Below are 22,768 nucleotides of genomic sequence, written 5' to 3'. Positions count from 1 at the left end.
TTATGACCAACTAGACAGTATATTCAAAAGCAGAGACATTACTTTGCTGACTAAGATCCATCTAGTCAAGGCTATGGTTTTTCCAGTGGTCATGTATGGATGTGAGAGTTGGACTGTGAAGAAGGCTGAGCGCTGAACAATTGATGCTTTTGAACTGTGGTGTTGGAGAAGACTCTTGAGAGTTCCTTGGACTGCAAGGAGATCCAACCAGTCCATTCTGAAGGAGATCAACCCTGGGATATCTTTGGAAGGAATGATGCTGAAGCTGAAGCTCTAGTACTTTGGCCACCTCATGCGAAGAGTTGACTCATTGGAAAAGACTCTGATGCTGGGAGGGATTGGGGGCAGGAGGAGAAGAGAACGACCGAGTTTGAGATGGCTGGATGGCATGACGGACTCGATGGATGTGAGTCTGAGAGAACTCCGGGAGATGGTGATGGACAGGGAGGCCTGGCATGCTGCGATTCATGGGGTCGCAAAGAGTCGGATACGACTGAGTGAGTAAACTGAATATTAGTCCTGTTATCATCTTATTCCCTTTCTGCTTTATTCATACCCTTTGTGACATATTCCCTCTCCCTTCACAAATCTTTGCAAATCATTCCCAAGGTTTATCTTCTTACCCAAGCTAGAAAACAAGACATCTTCCCATACTTTTCCCTAAACAACAGCTATAGCCACTATTTAATGCCGTGTCTTGTCAAGTCAACCTCCTTAATGGTGTTTCTATTGACCCCCCTTCTTTGCAACTCTCTCAACTACACTAGTCACAGGTTCATTTTTTCTCTTACCTGGCCAATTATAACAGTCTGTAACTGTCTTTCCCCAGACCCAGTTTTGTCCAGCTTCTATTATCTGTCTTCCACATGCTCTCAGAGGGATTTTCTCCAATATAAATCTGATCATTTCCTGCCCTTAGGTGGTAAAGAAAAGAATCCATTACATTCTTCAGAGGCTCCCCATTTTCCTCCTTTGATCCCTAATTAGGATTCTGCAGAGTTGACTCAAAGGCAACCAATGGTATGAAGTTAGAAGCTGAAAGGGCAGATGACTCTTTTGAGGAAACATGAAAGAGTTCTGGATCTGTCTCCTAAGCCAAAAGAAACAAATGCAAAAGTTGATAAATGGCACCTAGTTAAACCTTCCTTTTGCACACAAAAGGAAACCTTTGACAAAACAGAAAACAAACAACTACTGGAACGGGAAAATATATTTGTGAATGATATGACCAACAAAAGGTTAATATCCAAAATACATAAACAGCTTATGCAACTCAATATCAAACAATTTAAAGAATCCAATCAAAAAATGGCTGAAGACCTGACTAGACATTTTTCCAAAGAAGACATGCAGATGGCCAAGAGGCATGTGAAAAGATGTTCAACACTACTAATTCTTAGAGAAATTAGAGCAATGAAGTATCACCTCACATATGTCAGAATGGATATTATCAAAAAGAACACAAATAACAAATGTAGGAGAGAATGTGGAGAAAGGAGAACCTTCGTACCCTGTTGTATGGAATATAAATTGATGCAGCCACTATAAAAAGCAAAATGGAGGTTTCTTTAAAACTGTCATATGTTTCAGTTTTCCCACTCCTGGGTATATATCCAGAAAAAATGAAAACACTAATATGAAAGATATATGCATCTAATGTTCCTAGTAGCATTATTTACAATAGCCAAGATATGGAAGCAATGCAAATACCTATCAATGGATAAATGCAAAAAGAAATGTAATATATATATTGGACTCAATTGTGACACATATAAACAGATTTACAGATAGAGAAAACAGAGTAGTGGTTATCAAATGAGAGAAGGGTAAATTAGGGATATGAGATTAAGCAGTACAAGTCACTATGTATAAAATAGATAAATAACAAGTATGTGTATGTAGCACAGGGAATTATAGCCATTATCCTGTAATAACTTTCAATGGAATATAACCTGGAAAAACATGGAATCACTATACTATATACCTGAAATTAATATAATCTTGTAAATCAATTATACTTCAATAAAAACTTTTTTAATGTGATTTTTTACTATCACTATTTTATGGGGGAAAAAAAAAGAATTGGGGGAATTCCCTCTTGGTCCAGTGGTTATGACTCTGTGTTCTCACTGCCAAGGGCCTGGGTTCAATCCCTGGTAGAGGAACTAAAACTCCCACAAATGGTACAGCCTGGCCAAATTAAAAAGCAGACAGATTTGGGTTCAAAAGCACGGACTCTTCCCCTACTTCTATCCTACTGCTAAGTAATTCATTCACCAAGAATTTAATTTACTGAGCAACTACCAAAGGCCAGATAGTCTTCTCAGTGCTACTACACATGAAGTCTTTTAACTTTCACAACAATGCATATATGTAAGTAATATTATTATTCCCACTTTACAAAGGAGGAAATTAAGTCACATAGATGATAAATTATTCAAGGTTATTCAGCTTGGTTAAGTCAAGAATCGGGACTTGAACTCATGTAATTTGACTCTAGAATTTTGCTATTCCAAGTGGGAAGTGTGCATGTGGGTTAAGTCCCTTCAGCGCCCAACTCTTTGCAACCCCTGGCAAGACTGTAGCTTCCCAGGCTCCTCTGTCCATGAGAGTCTCCAGGCAAGAATACTAGAGTGGGTTGCCATACCCTCCCCTAGCAGGTCTTCCTGACCCAGGGATCAAATCTGCATCACATCCTGCATTGGCAGGTGGGTTCTTTGCCACTACCACCACCTCGGAAGCTCTCAAAGTGGGATACATAGGTATTAGTAGCAGAATCATATCACTGGTGATATTATTTAAAATGCAGACCCTCTGCCCTCTTCCCAGACCTGCTCATTCAGAATTTGACTTTATACAGTATTTCTGAGTGATGTGTGTTTTCTTTCAACATTGCTTTTGATCTGGATTCTTAACTATCAGGCTTCCCAAGTGGCACACATATCAGTAATACACTTTCATTTTCTTTTTTAGACATATGGGCTGACTATTTTTTTTTATGGGCTTGTAAAAAACAACAGCAAAAAACCCCCTGCAAATCTTGCTCCTTTACATTTTACCAAAGGAATGATAACAAGAGGACCTCAGAACTCTCTGAAGGTGAGTTCCCAGGAGTGAGCTGAGCCTTCCTGAACACTCATCTTTCTATGACTATCTCATCACTTGTCTTGAATCTGGTATCTGATACTCTCAGTATATTTAAAACAGGAAATTAAGAAGCTAACTTTTCTGGTCAGGAGAAGTATAAAATGGTTATGTTAACAGTACTGTTCTAATCACATCTTGATGTAGGAGAATTTTATAGCTCCTGAAATGAAATTAAAAGATGCTTACCTTTACAGACAAGCAAAAGCTGAGAGAATTCAGCACCACCAAACCAGCTCTCCAACAAATGCTAAAAGATATTCTCTAGACAGGAAACACAAAAAGGGCATATAAACCCGAATCCAAAACAATAAAGTAAATGGCAATGGGATCATGCTTATCAATAATTACCTTAAACATAAATGGGTTGAATGTCCCAACCAAAAGGCAAAGCCTGGCTGAATGGATACAAAAACAAGAACCCTCTATATGCTGCTTACAAGAGACCCACCTCAAAACAAGGGACACATACAGACTGAAAGTGAAGGGCTGGAAAAAGATATTCCATGCAAATAGAAACCAAAAGAAAGCAGGAGTAGCAATACTCATATCTGGTAAAATAGACTTTAAAACAAAGGCTGTGAAAAGACAAAGAAGGCCACTACATAATGCTTAAAGGATCAATCCAAGAGAAAGTTATAACAATTATAAATATATATGCACCCAACATAGGAGCACCGCAATATGTAAGACAAATGCTAACAAGTATGAAAGGGGAGAGTAACAATAACACAATAATAGTGGGAGACTTTAATACCCCACTCACACCTATGGACAGATCAACTAAACAGAAAATTAACAAAGAAACGCAAACTTTAAATGATACAATAGACCAGTTAGACCTAATTGATATCTATAGGACATTTCACCCCAAAACAATGAATTTCACCTTTTTCTCAAGTGCTCACAGAACCTTCTCCAGGATAGATCACATCCTGGGCCATAAATCTAACCTTGATAAATTCAGAAAAATTGAAATCGTTCCAAGCATCTTTTCTGACCATAATGCATTAAGATTAGATCTCAGTTACAGGAGAAAAACTATTAAAAATTCCAACATATGGAGGCTGAACAACATGCTTCTGAATAACCAACAAATCACAGAAGAAAACAAAAAAGAAATCAAAATATGCATAGAAATGAATGAAAATGAAAACACAACAACCCAAAATCTGTGGAACACTATAAAAGCAGTGCTAAGAGGAAAGTTCATAGCAATACAGGCATACCTCAAGAAACAAGAAAAAAGTCAAATAAATAACCTAACTCTACACCTAAAGCAACTAGAAAAGGAAGAAATGGAGAACCCCAGTTAGTAGAAGGAAAGAAATCTTAAAAATTAAGACAGAAATAAATGCAAAAGAAACAAAAGAGACCATAGCAAAAATCAACAAAGCCAAAAGCTGGTTCTTTGAAAGGATAAATAAAATTGATAAACCATTGATCAGACTCATCAAGAAACAAAGGGAGAAAAATCAAATCAACAAAATTAGAAATGAAAATAGAGAGATCACAACAGACAACACAGAAATACAAAGGATCATAAGAGACTACTATCAGCAATTATATGCCAATAAAATGGACAATGTGGAAGAAATGGACAAAATCTTAGAAAAGTACAACTTTCTAAAACTGAACCAGGAATAAATAGAAAATCTTAACAGACCCATCACAAGCACGGAAATTGAAACTGTAATCAGAAATCTTCCATCAAACAAAAGCCCAGGTCCAGATGGCTTCACAGCTGAATTCTACCAAAAATTTAGAGAAGAGCTAACACCTATCCTCCTCAAACTCTTCCAGAAAATTGCAGAGGAAGTTAAACTTCCAAACTCATTCTATGAGGCTACCATCACCCTAATACCAAAACCTGACAAAGATGCCACAAAAAAAGAAAACTACAGGCCAATATCACTGATGAACATAGATGCAAAAATCCTTAACAAAATCCTAGCAATCAGAATCCAACAACACATTAAAAAGATCATACACCATGACCAAGTGGGCTTTATCCCAGGGATGCAAGGATTCTTCAATATCTGCAAATCAATCAATGTAATTCACCACATTAACAAATTGAAAAATGAAAGCCATACGATTATCTCAGTAGATGCACAGAAGGCCTTTGACAAAATTCAATATCCATTTATGATTAAAACTCTCCTGAAAGCAGGAATAGAAGGAACATACCTCAACATAATAAAAGCTATATATGACAAACCCACAGCAAACATTATCCTCAATGGTGAAAAATTGAAAGCATTTCCCCTAAACTCAGGAACAAGACAAGGGTGCCCACTTTCACCACAAATTGTGAAATTATTTGTTCCAGCTCTGTTCAACACAGTTCTGGAAGTTTTGGCCACAGCAATCAGAGCAGAAAAAGAAATAAAAGGAATCCAAACTGGAAAAGAAGTAAAACTCTCACTGTTTGCAGATGACATGATCCTCTACATAGAAAACCTTAAAGACTCCACCAGAAAATTACTAGAGCTAATCAATGAATATAGTAAAGTTGCAGGATATGAAATCAACACACAGAAATCCCTTACATTCCTATACACTAATAATGAGAAAGTAGAAAAAGAAATTAAGGAAACAATTCCATTCACCAGTGCAACGAAAAGAATAAAATACTTAGGAATATATCTACCTAAAGAAACTAAAGACCTATATATGGAAAATTATAAAACACTGATGAAAGAAATCAAAGAGGACAGTAATAGATGGAGAAATATACCATGTGCATGGATTGGAAGAATCAATATAGTGAAAACAAGTATACTACCCAAAGCAATCTACAGATTCAATGCACTCCCTATCAAGCTACCAGCAGTATTTTTCACAGAGCTAGAACAAATAATTTCACAATTTGTATGGAAATACAAAAAACCTCGAATAGCCAAAGCAATCTTGAGAAAGAAGATGGAACTGGAGGAATCAACCTGCCTGACTTCAGGCTCTACTACAAAGCCCCAGTCATCAAGACAGTATGGTACTGGCACAAAGACCGAAATATAGATCAATGGAACAAAATAGAAAGCCCAGAGATAAATCCACACACCTATGGACACCTTATCTTTGACAAAGGAGGCAAGAATATACAACGGAGTAAAGACAATCTCTTTAACAAGTGGTGCTGGGAAAACTGGTCAACCACTTGTAAAAGAATGGAACTAGATCACTTTCTAACACCATACACAAAAATAAACTCAACATGGATTAAAGATCTAAACGTAAGACCAGAAACTATAAAACTCCTAGAGGAAAATATAGGCAAAACACTCTCCGACATAAATCACAGCAGGATCCTCTATGATCCACCTCCCAGAATATTGGAAATAAAAGCAAAAATAAATAAATGGGATCTAATTAAGATTAAAAGCTTCTGCACAACAAAGGAAACTATAAGCTAGGTGAAAAGATAGCCTTCGGAATGGGAGAAAATAATACCAAATGAAGCAACTGACAAACAACTAATCTCAAAAATATACAAGCAACTTATGCAGCTCAAGTCCAAAAATAAACGACCCAATCAAAAAATGGGCCAAAGAACTAAATAGACATTTCTCCAAAGAAGACATACAGATGGCTAACAAACACATGAAAAGATGCTCAACATCACTCATTATCAGAGAAATGCAAATCAAAACCACAATGAGGTACCATTTCACACCAGTCAGAATGGCAGCAATCCAAAAGTCTACAAGCAATAAATGCTGGAGAGGGTGTGGAGAAAAGGAAACCCTCTTACACTGTTGGTGGGAATGCAAACTAGTACAGCCACTGTGGAGAACAGTGTGGAGATTCCTTGAAAAACTTGCAAATAGACCTGCCTTATGACCCAGCAATCCCACTGCTGGGCATACACACGGTGGAAACCAGAATTGAAAGAGACATATGTACCCCAATGTTCATTGCAGCACTGTTTATAATAGCCAGGACATGGAAACAACCTAGATGTCCATCAGCAGATGAATGGATAGGAAAGCTGTGGTACATATACACAATGGAGTATTACTCAGCCATTAAAAAGAATACATTTGAATCAGTTCTAATAAGGTGGATGAAACTGGAGCCTATTACACAGAGTGAAGTAAGCCAGAAATAAAAACACCAATACAGTATACTATACAATATACTAACACATATATATGGAATTTAGAAAGATTAATGATAAACCTGTATGCGAGACAGCAAAAGAGACACAGATGTATAGAACGGACTTTTGGACTCTGTGGGAGAGGGAGAGAGTGGGATGATTCGGGAGAATGGCATTGAAACATGTATACTATCATGTAAGAAACGAATCGCCAGTCTATGTCCAATACAGGATACAGGATGCTTGGGGCTGCTGCACGGGGATGATCCAGAGAGATTATATGGGTTGGGAGGTGGGAGACGGGTTCAGGATTGGGAACTCATGTACACCCGTGGCTGATTCATGTCAGTGTATGGCAAAACCAATACAGTACTGTAAAGCAAAATAAAGTAAAAATAAAAGGTAAAAAAAAAAAAAAAAGACACTTACTCCTTGGAAGAAGAGCCATGACGAACCTAGACAGCATATTGAAAAGCAGAGACATTACTTTGTCAACAAAAGTCTGTCTAGCCAAGGGTGTGGTTTTTCCAGTGGTCATGTATGGATGTGAGAGTTGGACTATAAAGAAAGCTGAGCACCGAGGAATCGATGCTTTTGAACTGTGGTGTTAGAGAAGACCCTTGGAGTCCCTTGGACTGCAAGGAGATCCAACTGGTCCATCCTAAAGGAAATCAGTCCTGAATATTCACTGGAAGGACTGATGCTGAAGCTGAAATTCCAATACTTTGGCCACCTGATGCAAAGGACTGACTCATTTGAAAAGACCCTGATGCTGGGAAAGATTGAGGGCAGGAGGAGAAGGGGACAACAGAGGATGAGATGGTTGGATGACATCATCAACTCTATGGACATGAGTTTGAGTAAACTCTGGGAGTTGGTGATGGACAGGGAGGCCTAGCGTGCTGCATTCCATGTGGTCACAAAGAGTCAGACATGACTGAGGCAACTGAACTGAAGTGAACTGAAAAGGAAGTAGGGGACTGATGTTCAGAATAATCCCCAGTGGTCCAAACTTGGTATGAATTTAGTACCACAGGTAGATAAGCAGGAGGAAGGGATGGAAGCAGCTATGACTTAGAGATCAGGTATGATAGTAGGGAAAGTTGGGGATTACATGTCAGCACAACCCTAGTTGACATCACAATCACACATTGCAATCTTAACAGTGAGTTTAGGTGACACGTACCTTCTAAGTTAACATGGGAGAAACAGATTTAAGGATAAATTGTAAATCTTTCACATTTATGAAATTCACTCATAAAGACTTCTTGAGGCAGCCTCAGCCTTGGCTCCTAAATCACCTGGAAGCTATTTCCAGGACTTTTCTCTCATAGAGAGCTCAAAACTCAGCCAAGCAGTAATAACAAAATGGATGGTTTATAGAGATGGTGCAAACAGGGGAAGAATATGTTACGTCACACACCAAGTGGCAGAAACTTAAGCAAAATCCTCATTAGACATGAGGATTCTTCATGTGTCTCTTTCTCAAATGCTTTCTTCCCAATGTAGCTTTCCTTTCCTTTTCCTTCTATCCTCCATTCTTCTTCATAGGATCCCAACTGCTCTATTTTTACCAGCATGAACTTAAAACTTAAATTACCTAAGCAAAACATAGACTGGAGAGTTCAAAAAAGAGTAGCACATTCTCTAGCTGGTTTTACTATCTACAGTTTCCAATCTCATTCTCAGGACCCTGCCAAACAAAAACAGGTCTATTCCTAGCCAGGGGCAAGGATGTCTCTCGTTAAGAAAATAACAATAGTTTCTCCCCAGTGCAGCATTCTCCTCCGTTGTAGTACTAATTAATTCTTTTTATATAAATAAGTATAAAATTCTTATCCTACTGACAAAGGAATGAGTGGACATGCCATCCGCATCTTCACAAGACAAGGTGCTTGCTCTTTGGGAGGATGCATCTATGTGACAAGCATTTGAAACAGGTGTTTGTATACTTCAGTGACTCTGGGTACCACACATACACTTAATCAAGAGGCCTCAGTTCAGTTCTGTTCAGTCACTCAGTCGTGTCCGACACTTTGCAACCCGTCGGACTGCAGTACACCAGGCTTCCCTGTCCATCATCAACTCCCAGAGAGTACTAAAATTCATCTCCATCTAGTAGGTGATGCCATGCAACCATCTCATCCCCTGTCATCCCCTTCTTCTCCCACCTTCAATCTTTCCAAGCATGAGGATTATTTCAAATGAGTCAGTTCTTTGATCAGGTGGCCAAAGTATTGGAGTTTCAGCTTCAGCATCAGTCCTTCCAATGAATATTCAGGACCGATTTCCTTTAGGATGGACTGGTTGGATCTCCTTGCCATCCAAAGGACTCTCAAGAGTCTTCTCCAACACCACAGTTCGAAAGCATCAATTCTTTGGCTCTCAACTTTCTTTATGGTCCAATTCTCATATCCATACATGACTACTGGAAAAACTATAGCTTTGACTAGACAGACCTTTGTTGGCAAAGTAATGTCTCTGCCTTTTAATATGCTGTCTAGGTTGGTCATAACCTTTCTTCCAAGGAGCAAGCATTTTTTAATTTCATGGCTGCAGTCACCATCTGCAGTGATTTTGGAGTCCCCCAAAATTAAGTCTCTCACTGTTTCCATTGTTTCCCCATCTATTTGCCATGAAGTGATGGGACCGGATATCATGATCTTAGTTTTCTGAATGTTGAGTCTGAAGCCAACTTTTTCACTCTCCCTTTCACTTTCATCAAGAAGCTCTTTAGTTCTTCTTCACTTTCTGCCGTAAGTGTGATGTCATCTGCGAATGAGGTTATGGACATTTCTCCCAGCAATCTTGATTCCAGCTTGTGCTACATCCAGTCCAGCATTTCTCATAAAGTGCTCTGCATATAATTTAAATAAACAGGGTGACAATATATAGCCTTGACATACTCCTTTCCCTATTCAGAATCTGTCTGTTCCATGTTCAGTTCTAACTGTTGTTTCTTGACCTGCATAGAGATTTCTCAAGAGGCAGGTCATGTGGTCTAGTATTCCCATCTCTTTAAAAATTTTCCACAGTTTATTGTGATCCATACAGTCAAAGGCTTTGGCATAGCCAATAAAGCAGAAATAGATGTTTTTCTGGAACTCTTTTGCTTTTTCAATGATCCAACAGATGTTGGCAATTTGATCTCTGGTTCCTCTGCCTTTTCTAAAATCAGCCTGAACATCAGGAAGTTCACAGTTCATGTATTGCTGAAGCCTGGCTTGGAGAATTTTGAGTATTACTTTACTAGCATGTGAGATGAGTGCGATTGTGCGGCAGTTTGAGCATTCTTTGGCATTGTCTTTCTTTGGGATTTGAATGAAAAGTGACCTTTTCCAGTCCTGTGGCCACTGCTGAGTTTTGCAAATTTGCTAGCATATTGAGTGCAGCCCTTTCACAGCATCATCTTTTAGGATTTGAAATAGCTCAACTGGAATTCCATCAGCTCCACTAGCTTTGTTAGTAGTGATGCTTCCTAAGGCCCACTTGACTTCGAATTCCAGGATGTCTGGCTCTAAGTGAGTGATCACCAATATTGGTTATGTGGATCATGAAGATCTTTTTTGAACAGTTCTTCTGTGTATTCTTGCCCCCTATTCTTAATATCTTCTGCTTCTGTTAGGTCCGTACAATTTATATCCTTTATTATGCCCATCTTTCCATGAAATGTTCCCTTGTATCTCTAATTTCCTTGAAGAGATCTCTAATCATTCCATTTCTATTGTTTTCCTCTATTTCTTTGTGTTGATCACTAAGGAAGTCTTTCTATCTTTCCTTGCTATTCTTTGGAACTCTGCATTCAAATGGGTTTATATTTTCTTTTCTCCTTTGCCTTTCACTTTTCTTTTCACAGCTATTTGTAAGCCCTCCTCAGACAACCATTTTGTCTTTTTGTATTTCTTTTTCTTGAGGATGGTCTTGATCACTGCCTCTGGTACAATGTCATGAACCTCTGTCCCTAGTTCTTCAGGCACTCTGTCTATCAGATCTAATCCTTTGAATCTATTTGTCACTTCTACTGTATAATCTTAAGGGATTTGATTTAGGTCATACCTGAATGCTCTAGCAGTTTTCCCTACTTTCTTCAATTTAAGTCTGAATTTGGCAATAAAGAGTTCATGATCTGAGCCACAGTCAGCTCCCAGTCTTGTTTTTGCTGACTGTACAGAGCTTCTTCATCTTTGGCTGCAAAGAATATAATCAGTCTGATTTTGGTGTTGGCCATCTGGTGATGTCCATGTGTAGAGTCTTCTCTTGTGTTGTTGGAAGAGGGTTTTGCTATGACCAGTGCATTCCATCGGAGAAGGCAATGGCACCCCACCTCAGCACTCTTGCCTGCAAAATCCCATGGATGGAGGAGCCTGGTGTGCTGCAGACCATGGGGTCACGAAGGGTTGGACATGACTGAGAAACTTCACTTTCACTTTTCACTTTCATACATTGGAGAAGGAAATAGCAACCCAGTCCAGTGTTCTTGCCTGGAGAATCCCAGGGATGGGGGAGCCTGGTGGGCTATCGTCTATGGGGTTGCACAGAGTTGGGAACGACTGAAGCGACTTAGCAGCAGCAGCAGCAGCAGCAGCAGCAATGCATTCCATTGGCAAAACTATGAGCCTTTGCCCCACTTTATTCTCTACTCCAAGGTCAAACTTGCCTGTTACTCCAGGCATCTCTTGACTTTCTACTTTTGCATTCCAGTCCCCTATAATGAAAAGGACATCTATTTTGGGTGTTAGTTCTAGAAGGTCTTGTAGGTCTTCATAGAACAATTCAACTTCAGCTTCTTCAGCATTATTGGTTGTGGCATAGACTTGGATTACTGTGAGGTTGAATGTTTTGCCTTGGAAACAAACAGATATCATTCTGTCATTTTTGAGATTGCATCCATTGTATGTATTTGGACTCTTGTTAACTATGATGGCAACTCCATTTCTTCTAAGGGATTGTTGCCCACAGTAGTAGATATAATGGTCATCTGAGTTAAAGTCACCCATTCCAGTCCATCTCAGTTCACTGATTCCTCAAATGTTGATGTTCACTCTTGCCATTTCCTGTTTGACCACTTCCAATTCACCTTGATTCATGGACCTAACATTCCAGGTTCCTATACAATATTGCTCTTTACAGCATCGGGCTTTACTTCCATCAACAGTCACATCCACAACTCGGTTTGTTTTTGTGTTGGCTCCATCTCTTCATTCTTTCTGGAGTTATTTCTCCACTGATCTCCAGCAGCATATTTAGCACCTACCAACTTGCAAGTTCATCTTTCAGTGTCCTATCTTTTTGCCTTGTTGTACTGTTCATGGGGGTTTCAAGGCAAGAATACTGAGGTGGTTTGCCTTTCCCTTCTCCAGTGGACCACATTTTGTCAGAATTCTCCACCATGACCCATCCATCTGTCCCTACATAGCATGGCTCATGAAAGTGAAAGAAAGTGACGTCTCTCAGTCATGTCCAACTCTCTGAGACCCCATGAACTGTAGCCTACCAGGCTCCTCCCTCCATGGGATTCTCCAGGCAAGAGTACTGGAGTGGGTTGCCATTTCCTTCTCCAGGGGATCTTCCTGACCCAGGGATCGAACCTGGGTCTCCTGCATTCCAGGCAAACACTTTAACCTCTGAGCCACCAGGGAAGTTCATAGTTTCATTGGATTAAACAAGGCTTTGGACCATGTGATCAGATTGGTTACTTTTCTGTGATTGTGGTCTTCATTTTTGTCAGCCCTCTGATGGAAAAGGATAAGAGGCTTATGGAACCTTCCTGATGGGAGAGGCTGACTCAGGAGGAAACTGGGTGTGATGGGTGGGGCCATGCTCAGTAAATCTGTAATCCAATTTCCTGTTGATGGGCGTGGCTATGTTCCCTCCCTGTTTTTTGACCTGAGGTCAAACTATGGTGGAGGTAATGGTGATAATGATGACCTCCTTCAAAAGGTCCCATGCATGCACTGCTGCACTCAGTGGCCCCAATCCTGCAGCAGGCCACTGGTGACCCACACCTCCAACGGAGACTCCTGGACACCCACAGACAAGTCTGGGTCAAGATCAAGAGGAGATTTTATATATATATATATATATATATATATATATATATAATATATATTATATATACTATATATTATATATTTATATATTGAGTTTCCACATGATATTTCTAAGAAAGGAGGTCAAATTCAAGAAGCAGTTTTATTTTTATTTTTTTATTGGAGTATAATTGCTTTACAATGTTGTGTTAATTTCTGCTATACAGTAAAGTGAATCACTTATATGTATGCATATATCCCCTTCCTCTTGGACCTCCCTCACACCCCACCTCTATTCCACTCATCTAGATCATCACAGAGCACAGAGTTGAGCTCCCTGTGCTATGCAGCATCTTTCCACTGGCTTTCTATCTATTTTACATGTGGTAGTGTATATTTGTTTGTGTGTGTATGCAGTCCCTCAGTCGTATTGGATTCTTAATGACACTATGGATTGTAGCCCTCCAGACTCCTCTGTCCATGAGACTTTCCAGGCAAGCATACTGAAGTGGGTTGCCATTTTCTCCTCCAGGGGATCTTCCCAACCCAGGGATCAAAGATGCATCTCCTGTGTCTCTTGAATTGTCAAGTAGATTCTTTACCACGGAGTCACATGGAAAGCCCCAGTAGTGCATATTTGTCAATCCTAATCTTTCAATTTGTCCCACCCTAATTGCAACAGCCAGGACATGAAACAACCTAAATGTCCAATGACAAATGAATGAGTGGAATACATACTGGAATATTTAGTTCAGTTCAGTTCAGTCGCTCAGTCGTATCCGACTCTTTGCAACCCCATGAATCGCAGCACACCAGGCCTCCCTGTCTATCACCAACTCCCGGAGTTCACTCAGACTCATGTCCATTGAGTCTGTGATGCCATCCAGCCATCTTATCCTGGGTCATCCCCTTCTCCTCCTGCCCCCAGTCCCTCCCAGCATCAGAGTCTTTTCCAATGAGTCAACTCTTCACATGAGGTGGCCAAAGTACTGGAGTTTCAGCTTTAGCATCATTCCTTCCAAAGAAATCCCAGGGCTGATCTCCTTCAGAATGGACTGGTTGGATCTCCGTGCAGTCCAAGGGACTCTCAAGAGTCTTCTCCAATACCACAGTTCAAACGCATCAATTCTTCGGCGCTCAGCCTTCCTCACAGTCCAACTCTCACATCCATACCTGACCACTGGAAAAACCATAGCCTTGACTAGACAGACCTTAGTCGGCAAAGTAATGTCTCTGCTTTTGAATATGCTGTCTAGGTTGGTCAAAACTTTTCTTCCAAGGAGTAAGCGTCTTTTAATTTCATGGCTGCAGACTATTACTCAGCCATAAAAAGGAATGAAATTGAGTCATTTGTAGAGATGTGAATGGACCTAGAGTCTGTCATACAGAGTGAAGTAAGTCAGAAAGATAGAAACAAACATCATATAGTAATGCAAATATGTGAAATCTATAGATGAACCTGTTTCCAGGACAGAAATAGACATGCAGACATAGAGAAGGGACAAAAAGCAGTTTTAAAAATATCAAAAACAAGTGGCAAACAACATAAAGCCTTGTTTTAAATTTTTTTTTAATTGGAAGATAGTTGCTTTACAATATTGTGTTGGCTCCTGCCATACATCAACATTAATCAGCCACAGGTATACATCTGTCCCCTCCCTCCTGAACTATCCTCCTGAAGCCCTCTCCCATCTCCCACCCAATTGCACCCTTCTAGGATGTCACAGAGCACTGGGTTGAGCTCCCTATGTCACACAGCAAATTCCCACTTGCTATCAATTTTACATATGGTAATGTATATGTTTCCAGACTGTTCTCTCAATTTGCCCCACTCTCTTCTTGCCCCTCTGTAGTCCACAAGTCTGTTTATATCTGTGTTTCCATTGCTGTCCTGCAAATAGGTTCATCAGTACCATCTAAATGCAAACTTCTTTGCATAGCACAGCAATCTACCTGGCCTTGGCCAGCATTCCCATCCCTGGAGAAGGGAATGGCAACCCACTCCAGTACTCTTGCCTGGAAAATCCCAGGGATGGAAGAGCCTGGTAGGCTGCCATCTATGGGGTCGCACAGAGTAAGACATGATGGAAGCAACTTAGTAACAGCAGCAGCAGCAGCATTTCCAGCTTCAACTCCCACTGTTCCCTTCTTACCCTGTCCAGCCCCAGTGCTGTCAGCCAGCACTCTTGGGGATCCCCAAAGGCACGCAGTGCTTCAAGCTTCTGCCTTTGCTTGTGCTGCCTTGTTCACTTAGCTAGGGAGCACTTACATCCATTCTGAAACACAATTTTTGTGTTACTCCTGCTATGAAGTCATCACTATGTTAGTTCTGGCTGCTGAAACAAAGCACCATAGACAGGGTGGCATAAACAACCTAATGCTTTATTTGCTCACAGTCCCAGAGGCTGGAATTCCAAGATCAGAGTGACAGCATGGTTGAATTTTGATGATAGCCCTCCCCTAGTTTACAGGTTGCTGACTTCTTATTGCGTCCTCCTATGGTGGAAATTATATGCAGAGTACATCATGAGAAATGCTGGGCTGGAAGAAGCACAAGCTGGAATCAAGATTGCCAGAAGAAATATCAATAACCTCAGATATGCAGATGACATCACCCTTATGGCAGAAAGTGAAGAAGAACTAAAAAGCCTCTTGATGAAAGTGAAAGAGGAGAGTGAAAAAGTTGGCTTAAAGCTCAACATTCAGAAAACGAAGATCATGGCATCTGGTCCCATCACTTCATGGCAAATAGATAGGGAAACAGTGGAAACGGTGGATGATTTTATTTTTGTGGGCTCCAAAATCACTGTGGATGGTGATTGGAGCCATGAAATTAAAAGATGCTTACTCCTTGGAAGGAAAGTTATGACCAACCTAGATAGCATATTAAAAAGCAGAGACATTACTTTGCCAACAAAGGTCTGTCTAGTCAAGGTCATGGTTTTTCCAGTGATCATCTATGCATGTGAGAACTGGACTAAAAAGAAAGCTGAGTGCTGAAGAATAGATGCTTTTGAGCCGTGGTGTTGGAGAAGACTCTTGAGAGTCCCTTGGACTGCAAAGAGATCCAACCAATCCATCCTAAAGGAGATCACTCCTGAATATTCACTGGAAGGACTGATGCTAAAGTTGAAACCCCAATACTTTGGCCACCTGACGAGGAGAGCTGACTCATTTGGAAAAATCCTGATGCTGGGAAAAGTTGAGGGCAGGAGAAGGGGACGACAGAGGATGAGATGGTTGGATGGCATCACCGACACAATGGACATGGGTTTGGGTAGTCTCCGGCAGTTGGTGATGGACAGGGAGGCCTGGCGTGCTGCGGTTCATGGGATCGTAAGGAGTTGGACACAATTGAGCAACTGAACTGAACTGAACTGAACTGATGGTGGAAATAGGGCAAGGGAGCACTCTGGTCTCTTTTATAAGGACACAGATCCATATATGAGGATTAGTTAGTTTATGAGGACTCTGCCCTGAAGACTTAGCCACTTCCCAAAGTCCCCAGCTTCTTAAAATCATTCCATAAGAGATTAGGATTTCAACATATGGATTTTGTTGTTGTTGTTGGGGGACACAAACGGGGCTTCCCGGGTGGCACCAGTAGTAAAGAATTTACCTGCCAATGTGCCAATGCAGAAGACTAAAGAGATGCAGGTTTGATCCCTGGATCCAGAGCATCCCCTGGAGGAGGAAGTGGTAAACCATTCCAGCCTGGAAAATTCAATGGACAGAGGAGCCTGGTGGGCTACAGTCCATGGGGCTGCAAAGAGTAAGACATGACTAAACACACACACACACACACACACACACATTCAGTCTACTGCATTGGCCTTCCACATTAGAAGTGATCTCATCTGTCTTTGTTACCCTAAACATACTCTTATCATTGAACCAATATCACTTGTATTTACCTGTGTTTTAGCTTTCAGGATAATAAGGTTTTTGACAATAAGGACTCTTTTATTTATAGTTGACCATCAGCCACTGCCTGACTAATGTTAATATCCTTTGAATCTTTGAATGGGAACTCACTTGTATGCAGTTTTCCAGTCTTAAATAACAACAGACTGATGAAAGAAAAATTGCCTAGGTGTAGTCTGCATTAGGGCATAACGTTGCTTGAGAAGAATTAATATGCCATAAATCTTCTTTTTACTCGTATTTTACTTTTAAAGTGTCTCAGGTAAGTATACATATTGCTAGCTTAGTCAGAACCAGTATCCTAGCACATTATAGGATAAAGGTGTAATTTTCAACTACTTCATAAAGTGTGAAAAAGCTCTCTGAGGAAAGCTCTCTCTTCTCTCAAAAGGAAAAAAAAAAAAACTGTAAATAAATCTTAATTTTAAAAAATTCAAGGCTTTATTCTGTTGACAAACAGGATTTCCTTAATTAAGAATAATTCCATAATTTCATATATCCCCAGCTGCCATGCTCTCATTAGGAAAATAAACTTTAAGAAATGTATGGTAGTGGTTGTCTTCTAGAATTGTTATTAGTGATTATTTCTCATTTAGTTTCAAATAGCTGGGCGTTATTTCCCCCATGTTACAAAAATCCATTTATTTGTAAAAGTATGGTTCAGATGCCTGGAAATCTGAAAAGCAATAAGAAATTTTTACACATTAATTTCCTTTCTAAGAAACAGAGCACATATTTATGTTTGAACATGTGTCAATGAGATGGGCTGCCTGACAGAACAAGAATTTTGTGAAAACTATCAGTATGTATGAAAATGAGAAGTCAGAGATAGGGCAAGAAAGTTTGACCAGATCACTTATACCCTGGAATTAGCACGTGTGCTTAGTCACCCAGTCATGCCAACTCTTTGCACACCCATGGACTGTAGCCCACCAGGCTCCTCTGTACATGGAATTCTCCAGGCAAGAATAGTGGAGTGGGTTGGCATGCCTTCCTCCAGGGGATCTTCCCAAGCCAGGGATTGAACCCAGGTCTCCCGTGTTGCAGGCAGATTCTTTACCATCTGAGCTACCAGGGAACTGGCGTATCTTGAATTAAAACTGAGATTGTTAGGGTTCTTTTTCAATTGTACTTTAATAGAAAAAATCTATTTCTAGCCCTATTATTTATTCATATTCATTCTATGACTCACATTTATGATTAAATTTGGATGCTGGCTGGAAATTCATCTAGATATAAATGAAAGAAAAAATCTGTTTATCATTTTAAGGATAGAATTAATGAAAATAAAAACAAATCAAGGTGTGGAAAAATGAGCAAATATTAGTTGCTATTTTATCCAAAATATGAAAGCCAACTACTTAACTATGCAAATTCAATGAATCTTGTTATATAGGCAAAATATACTCTTTCAAATGCCAACTTTATGTTTCAGTCAGTGAGTCATTTCAGTCGCTCAGTCATGTCCAACTCTTTGCGACTCCATGAGTTGCAGCACATCAGGCCTCCCTATCCATCACCAACTCCCGGAGTACACTCAAATTCACATCCAGTTGGTGATGCCATCCAGCCATATCAAACTCTGTCATCCCCTTCTCCTCCTGCCCCCAATCCCTCTCAGCATCAGAGTCTTTTCCAGTGAGTCAATTCTTCTCATCAGGTGGCCAAAGTATTGGAGAGTCAGCTTTACATCAGTCCTTCCAAAGAACACCCAGGACTGATTTCCCTTAGAATGGACTGCTTGGATCTCCTTGCAGTCCAAGGGACTCTCAAGAGTCTTCTCCAACACCAACAACATTGTACAGGAGACAGGGATCAAGATCATCCTCATGGACAAGAAAGGCAAAAAAGCACAATGTCTGTCTGGGGAGTCCTTACAAATAGCTGTGAAAAGAAGAGAAGTGAAAGGCAAAGGAGAAAAGGAAAGATATAAGCATCTGAATGCAGGGTTCCAAAGAATAGCAAGGAGAGATAAGAAAGCCTTCCTCAGCTACCAATGCACAGAAATAGAGGAAAACAACAGAATGGGAAAGACTAGAGATCTCTTCAAGAATATCAGAGATACCAATGGAACATTTCATGCAAAGCTGGGCTCGATAAAGGAAAGAAATGGTATGGACCTAACAGAAGTAGAAGATATTAAGAAGAGGGGGCAAGAATACACAGAAGAGCTGTACAAAAAAGATCTTCATGATCCAGATAATCACGATGGTGTGATCACTCACCTAGAGCCAGACATCCTGGAGTGTGAAGTCAAGTGGGCCTTAGAAAGCATCACTATGAACAAAGCTAGCGGAGGTGATGGGATTCCAGTTGAGCTATTTCAGATCCTGAAAGATGATGCTGTGAAAGTGCTGCACTCAATATGCCAGCAAATTTGGAAAACTCATCAGTGGCCACAAGACTGGAAAACGTCAGTTTTCACTCAAATCCCAAAGAAAGACAATGCCAAAGAATGCTCAAACTGCCGCACAATCGCACTCATCTCACATGCTAGTAAAGTAATGCTCAAAATTCTCCAAGCCAGGCTTCAGCGATACGTGAACTGTGAACTCCCTGACGTTCAAGCTGGTTTTAGAAAAGGCAGAAGAACCAGAGATCAAATTGCCAACATCCACTGGATCATGGAAAAAGCAAGAGAGTTCCAGAAAAACATCTATTTCTGCTTTATTGACTATGCCAAAGCCTTTGACTATGTGGATCACAATAATCTGTGGAAAATTCTGAAAGAGATGGGAATACCAGACCACCTGACCTGCCTCTGGAGAAACTTGATGTTCAGGGAAGACCAAATACCAAAAAAAAAACAAAACCCAAATTTCTGAAAAATCTTGCTTTTTATCCCCCCAAAAAGAAGCAACAATATTCAACTGTGTACATATTAGTTGTGTTTCCTAATCATGCAGTCTAAGAATAAGGAAGTATCTTGGGTTTTTCCTTAGCTGAACTGAGGAATAAGAATATATAAAGTTCTCTAGATCTTGAGTTATTAATAAACAGTGTATAAATATATTTTTTGGCTTTGAGGGTGTCCCTGAGTACAAGTTTTTTGTCATTTTCATTTTCTTAGTTGTTCCCAAAGAGAATATCAATATTGAAACTTAGAAATCAATTTCAATTTGTTTTAGTGCTGGTCTAGTATCAGAGAGGTTTTCCATTTAATATTTAAACACTTTGATAAATATTTAAACAGCAACTACTTGTGCTGGGTAAATTCTAACCAAAGTAGGATGGAAACTATTTTACTGTTCCCATGTTACTAACCTTAAGTTGGTAATTCTCAGATATGAGGCTTTTTGATGTGTGCTTGTGTGTGTGTGTGTGTGTGTACTCACTTCAAATTTATTCAATGTAATTTCCAGATTAATTTAGAGCCAAGTCAAATAAGTGATAAAATTAGTTGGAAGATGTAGATGACTCTTCTTCAACTTCTAGTTATATGCTTAGTATATGCTTTTGAACAAAGTGAAAATTTGAAGAGGAAAGCAAAATTCTTTTCAAATTCAAATTCTTAGTTATTAATATGTTTGCTTTTACTTTTCTTTTGCTTATCTTTGATAATAGATATTATATTGCCCTTAAACATACAGTTTAGGATCTCTAGAGTATAAATATTGACTAAAAAACTTTGCAATTCAGTTCACTATCTTCATGACAAACATCAAAAGAAAAATAATAAGACGATGTTATGAGGGATAAATATTTCCTGTATCCTTTAGGACAAAGATTCCAGTGTACTAGCCAGTCTTAGACCGTAGCCTACCAGGCTCCTCTGTCCATGAGATTTTCCAGGCGAGAATCCTGAACTGGGTTGCCATTTCCTACTCCAGGGAACCTTCTCCCAACCCAGGTATTAAACCCACGTCTCTTGCATCTCCTGCCCTGGCAGGTGGGTTCTTTACCACTAGCACCACCAGGAAAGACTAGCCAGTCCATAAGAGCTTTATATTTTAAATGACAAAAAATTATGGCAAACTTAGAGTGACAGGTAAATTTGGGTTGGTTGATAAGAATAAAGAGAAAGTGAATTAAATGGCATCTTTTGATCTGTGTGGTTCTAGCACAGAACTGCCCCCACAGACTATTAGAAGAACCTCATCTTCAAAGAAGATTTTTATCAGTGTTTTCAACCTATTGAAAAACTTTGAGAATATGTGTTTTTAAGGACATAAAATGATCTCCAATATATGTTATTAAATGAAAACAAGCAAGGTAAAGAATCAATTGTGTGCAATGCTTTTTTCCTGTGGTTTTGCGTATGTACAAAGTATAGGGGGGAAAGACGGTAAAAACAATTGTCTCCACAGAAAATTTGTCCCCACAAAAGGATTGGATGAAGTAAATATGTTATATGTGTATTCTTTCGTATTTAAAATTTAGGTTCTATGGATGTATTGGTTAAAAATCTACGCAGAGGCTGGCTACTTATCTCTCCTGAATCAGAACCTCTGTGGTCTGGCTGAGGTATCTGAATTTGCAGAAGCTGTAATTCTCATTTGGTACTTACTGTCTTAAGAGATGCTCACATAAGAATACAACTTTTGTGCTCCTAACCAGAAGGGGACATGAGGTAGGAGTGGGGAAACAAGAGCAATGCAGGAGTATAACTGCCTTTCTTCTATCACCTTACATTATGATGAGGAAGGGTTTTACAAATAAATTTGACATGACAGAATTATGAGGTCATTAACAGTTTTGATTTTGCAAGATCAAATGTCAGTAAGTGCCAACAATGTGATATTCTCACTAACATTTTTGGAAAGCTATAATAATGAATTGAGCCCTGTGTGCTTAGTCACTCAGTTGTGTCCAACTCTTTGCAGTCGCATGGACTGTAGCCCACCAGGTTCCTCTGTCCATGGGGATTCTCCAGGCAAGAATACTGGAGTGGGTTGCCATGCCTTCCTTCAGGAGATCTTCCCAACCAAGGGATCAAACCCAGATCTCCCACACTGCAGGCATATTCTTTACCATCTGAGCCATCAGGGAAGCCCAAGAATACTAGAGTGGGTAGTCTATCCCTTCTCCAGCGAATTTTCTAGACACAGGAATTGAACTGGGGTCTCCTGCATTGCCGGCAGATTCTTTACCAGCTGAGCTACCAGGGAAGCCCAAATTGAGCCCTAGACACCTACAAAAGGAACCTGTGAAGTCCAGAGTTAAGACTGTAGGTCCTGTGGCTGTGTGGTTACCAGATCAGAAGTTATATTATATAACATAGAGGTTCTCCATCTCTAGAATGATGGATGTGGGGCAGTCCCACGGTTCTTTGTCTTCCTCTGTTGGTATGTCCCCAGCAGATGCACTTGTTCAGGTTATAAAAGGCCTCCACAGTGAAAATCTGTTGTCCCACCATATTCTTCTTTTGGACACAGTGCCTCAAGTCTAGCCCCTTCCAGCCTCCAGACAACCTCAGACCACTGATTAGCACTTTGGTGAAAGGGGTATTCTTCAAAACTTCCCAGCATCCATTATTGTCTGCGCCCTTAGTATTATCTTCTGGTTTTGTTTATCAACCTCTTTGGGTGATAGGAAGATGGTACTCATGCAGGATGATCCAAGATGCTCA

General features: G+C 39.9%; 1 non-coding gene across 1 annotated transcript; it reads right to left on the bottom strand.

Moving 5' to 3' along the window:
* Window positions 1–12,812: 12,812 nt before the first annotated feature.
* Window positions 12,813–12,885, bottom strand: TRNAS-GGA (transfer RNA serine (anticodon GGA)). The gene has a single exon. It is a non-coding gene; the product is annotated as a tRNA-Ser (tRNA).
* Window positions 12,886–22,768: the final 9,883 nt, after the last annotated feature.

This window comes from Budorcas taxicolor, chromosome 1 (genome assembly GCF_023091745.1).
Source record: "Budorcas taxicolor isolate Tak-1 chromosome 1, Takin1.1, whole genome shotgun sequence".
Classification (NCBI taxonomy): Eukaryota; Metazoa; Chordata; class Mammalia; order Artiodactyla; family Bovidae; genus Budorcas; species Budorcas taxicolor.
This window is presented reverse-complemented; position numbering and strand designations above follow the sequence as displayed.